We start from the raw sequence: 5,273 nt of genomic DNA on the forward strand, positions 1-5,273 counted from the left end.
ACGCTACTCAAAATTTGCTAAGGAACAAAACAGTCAAACGTAGGGGGGAAGGAGGAAAGAGTCCGAACTCCCTTGACCCCTCTCTGGATCAGCCTATGCTACTCAAAACAGTCATCTTTCGTCAGATGTACAGCCCTTGAAAGAGGGATGGGGGGGGGGAGGGTAAATCCGGACTTCCATGACCCTTCACTGGATCAGCCTATGCTACTCAAAACAGTCATCTTTAGTCAGATGTACAGCCCTTGAATGAGGGGGGATAGGGGAAGTCCGGACTCCCTTGACCCCTCACTGGATCAGCCTATGCTACTCAAAACAGTCATCTTTAGTCAGATGTACAGCCCTTGAATGAGGGGGGATAGGGGAAGTCCGGACTCCCTTGACCCCTCACTGGATCAGCCTATGCTACTCAAAACAGTCATCTTTAGTCAGATGTACAGCCCTTGAATGAGGGGGGATAGGGGAAGTCCGGACTCCCTTGACCCCTCACTGGATCAGCCTATGCTACTCAAAACAGTCATCTTTAGTCAGATGTACAGCCCTTGAATGAGGGGGGATAGGGGAAGTCCGGACTCCCTTGACCCCTCACTGGATCAGCCTATGGTACTCAAATTTGCTAAAGAACAAAACAGTCATCTTTAGTCAAAGGAGGGAGTCCGGACTCCCTTGACCCCTCACTGGATCAGCCTATGCTACTCAAAACAGTCATCTTTAGTCAAATGTACGGCCCTTGAATGAGGGGGGATAGGGGAAGTCCGGACTCCCTTGACCCCTCACTGGATAAGCCTATGCTACTCAAAACAGTCATCTTTAGTCAAATGTACGGCCCTTGAATGAGGGGGGATAGGGGAAGACCGGACTCCCTTGACACCTCACTGGATAAGCCTATGGTACTCAAAACAGTCATCTTTCGTCAGATGTACGGCCCTTGAAAGAGTTGAGTAGTATGTCACAATACATATCGTTCCACCCCACAAACATACAGAACATTACAAACTCTCCATTGATGTAACACTGACAATTGGCAATGTGTATTTGGCTGCAAACTTAATCAGCCACTGAATGAAATTGTTAGGATATTGAATGAACAACACACTTGGCAAATTCTAGGCAACACCACAAGCAATTAAATTACCTCAACAAGTTCAAAATGTAAACAAGAACAACAAAAGTCAACATCAAACCTTACATAACTTACTTCTCCTCTCACACAGATGAAGGAAATAATTTATGAAAGGCATCAAATATCGGAATATTTCACAGGTAACAACAGTATGCAAAAGCTGATATATTTTGATTTTCTTCACACGACTAATTATCAAAGCCGCCACACAAAGTTGAGAGGAAGCACTACTGGCTGCTCTAATGTCCATAGCTCCTGATGAGCATCAGGGACAAACACCACCAATCAAAGTACCATATTCGACGTAATAAGCACCCAAGGCACTCTCAAAATTAGAAAAAGGGGGCTCTTATTAGAATATTATTTTGGTGAAAAACAGGAGTTGAAAGATAAATTTCGTGGTTTATGCTGACAGCCTGACAGATATATTTTACTAGAATTTAACTGCCCCTAATTAAGGGTGTATATAACACACGAGTGCATATTATACACGAATAAATAAGTCTTGTGTACATTGATCAATCGGAAGGGGTGCTAATTGGGATTGTTCACTAGCCAATATATTAGCCAATATCGCTGTGGGCATTTATTACTTCGAATACGGTAGATACAATGGACTCCTGACAATAGTCTTGCACATATCAGTGCTACCACAAACATAAGCTTGATTTGAGTGGAGGAGAAGGAGGAGGAGGAGGAGGAGGAGGAGGAGGAGGAACTATGTAACACAGACGTTGGGGTCTCTATGTGTTTGTCAGCAGTCTCTCCTCAACATACCCTATAGTTCATACAGAACTTGACTTGGGCCACCATGTTCAAGGCATTTTAAGGCCTTTTCATTGATCACTTTGCAAAATTTATACCAGATTTATTTGGACATTTGAACAATCTTACTTAATTTCAATGTCATCATATGTCTCCACATATCTCCATTTGTACTTCAATTACACTATCTAGGCGTAAGTTTTTCCAAATGTTATATATCGATGAAGTCACAGATTATTCTTTGGAAGCATGATGCCATCATCCATTAATAGAGACAACCTTTTTGTGTTGGTTATTTAACAGCACAGTAAACAATGGTTCAAAGGGATTTAATGTAATATAAGGCTTTTTCATTTCAGAATCAAACTTAAGGCTTTTGCAAGGCCAGAGAGCCTTCGTGAACCTTGACGAGACTCTGCACTGAGGGATTGAAACAGCGTCAGGAGGGGGCGAACTGAAGGCCGACAGTGGGAAATTTACTACCCTCTCATGGTATGAATGAGTGAGTTGGTTCTAAGTTGCTTTGAACATGACTCCAGTTATATCATGGCATGTCAGCTTGATATGGGAGGAAAGCCTGAAGTGATGCAGGTCTCAGATGTTTACCACTTTGGTGAAACCAACGAGCATGTGTATGGTGCTGACAAACCTAGAAGAATCATCGGGGCAAACCAGGATTTGAACCCATGATCACAGGTGTCTGGTGTCCCCAGGGGAAGCAACTCTGCACAGCGAATTGCGTCACATTAGACAACATGGCCATCTGAGCCCCCGTAGGGTATGACGGGACACGACAGAGTGTCAGCAAGAGACAAGACAAGACAAGAGACAAGTGAGTGAGTGAGTATTGTTTTACGCCGCTTTTAGCAATATTCCAGGAATATGTTGGCGGGGGACACCAGAAAATGGGCTTCACACATTGTACCCATGTAGGGAATCAAACCAAGGTCTTCATCGTGCCAAGAATGGACAAGAATGGGGTACATGGGGGCTATTCAATATCTTAACAGAACTAAAGAATGCATAAGCATTAAAAGTAAGAGTTTCACGGTGGGAAAAGCACTGTTTAGGGTACAGGAGTCCATTATATCACAACAGTAGATACCAACCATGTGCATGACATCTTCAATATCAGTAAAAACGTATCTGACCAAATTAAAAACACTGTACATTAAGATAACCCCAACTTATGAAATAATACTGACATCACATGACCGTCATGTGACAATCTTTGGTAAAGTACTGATAGAGAGCTAGTCTATCTGAATCTGCATTGATAAACAGTACATGAAATGTTATGGCACCAAAGTATTTTGAATTATGTACACATTTTCAAAGATAAATATATCGTTAGGAAGAGACTGAATCTGAACATGAAAATACTGATGAAATTGTCTAAATCAATTAGATAATTCTACATGATGAAATTATTCTCATAAAATGGAACATTAGGCTTATAAAAATAATAGAACTGGTTCTCAGGCAATAACTTTTGAAAATATAGTGCGGGCGGACGTTTTTTTTGTTTTTTTCTTGTTCAAACTGATATGTAACCAAATAAACAGTTGTGTACCACCTAGGAAAGGGCCTCCCTACATAAACAGCATACAAACTCCCATTGCAGCCATGACCAAACACGAGATGCGCAGTAAAGCAGTGTGGATGTAAAGGGAAGTAACTGTGTGCTATTTTTGATCGCATTGTTTTTAAGTATTTTTGTTGTTTAAATTTTTTGAAAATGGAAATAAAAACGAAACATGTGAGGACTTTGTGATGATGCGGGCGGTGGCTGAGAACCAAGACTATTATTTTTTTTAGCCATATACTTATTGCTTCCAATCACTTAACATCATCAAATAGCTCTGCAGCCATTTCAAAATATTACTGAGCAGTGCTATAGTGGGACAATTGTGCACAATTCGGTGCCACCTCCAAGTGAAGGCGTTGAAATTAATGCCTTGTGCAAACTAAGAAAGTATTGTTTGTTAATTAGGGTCAAAGTTGAGTGACTTGTCAAGCACACAAAGTGTTGCCAAAAGACTTGAATCAAAGGTGCTGGGACTGCAATTCTCTGAGCCTTGTCCCCTCCTCAAAGATCTAATCTAATTATCCAAATACTGATCAACAGAATACATATTCCTAAGGGCTGGGACGGGGAACTTGGGTTTCCGGGTCGGGTGGGTACTGAGTAGGACCCAGGGTACCAACACGACTACTCGGACCCGTGGTTAGTCACGTGATATATTGTTTAATGACAAATATTATCAAGAACTCTGTGGTTAAACTACAAATCATGAATGTTCACATTTCTTTCTGACTATGCACCCATTCTTTCTGACTATTCATATGGTTGAATAAAGATATGACTTCAGGCAACTTCAGTGTATGCATGACCAGATTGTTTAATACATGTGCCTAAATACGTTTTGCAAGGGATATGGTAAAAAAATTACCTATCCCTTGAGACCTACAGGGGGTACCCGGGTAGGGTCGGGTAATAGGGGGGTGGGTACCCGGCTAGTAAATTTGGACTTGTCCCAGCCCTAATATTCCTGTTAATTGTCACAATACTGTAGCGGACATATTGTTACACAAAATAAGCCATCTTACAAGTTCAGGGCAAGAAATAGTATTCTTGCAAAATTAACAATACAGTGAAGAGCTGAAAGGTTCTCAAGAGCTACTAATGTTTATCAAAATGACCTTTTGTTATTATATTAGAAGACAAAAAAATATCTTCCCCTTCATTTGTAAACAACATACTGCAAGTACATAAATTTACGTCCTGTAATATTAGTTAAGTTTTCATTTACAACAGATTCATAACAATTTACTTACACTTATACAACAGAGACAAGTTCTATATTTATCATCACTTAAATGACACTACAGTACATATGCTTCTGCTATCTATATGTGTAGCCCATGTTGGTAAGTTCGACTTCATACACCTACAAGTCTATCTGACGACTGAACAGAATAGTGAGTGAGTGAGTTGGCTTTTATGCCACTTTTAGCAAAGATTTGCACATTGTACCTATGTTGGGATTGAACCCGGGTCTTTGGCGTGACGAGCGAATGCTTTAACCACTAGGCTACCCCACCGCCTACTGAACAAAAGAAGGACTGACAACAGGATTACTGAAAGGAAGAATATTATTTCACCAACACACGCAAAAACAACACAAGAACGCTGATCTCTTCTCAGTCCATCAACTTAGTAGTGAGTGAGTGAGTTGGGTTTAACGCTACTTTTAACATTATTCCAGTTATACTGTGGCGTGTCAGCTTAATGTGGGAGGAAAGCCCGAAGTGATGCAGGTCTCAGACGTTTACCACTTCAAAGAAACCCACGAGCACGGGTATGGTGCTGACAAACCTAGTAACA

The sequence above is a fragment of the Haliotis rufescens genome, unplaced genomic scaffold, assembly GCF_023055435.1.
Source record: "Haliotis rufescens isolate VD_foot unplaced genomic scaffold, xgHalRufe1.0.p SCAF_42, whole genome shotgun sequence".
Taxonomy (NCBI): domain Eukaryota; kingdom Metazoa; phylum Mollusca; class Gastropoda; order Lepetellida; family Haliotidae; genus Haliotis; species Haliotis rufescens.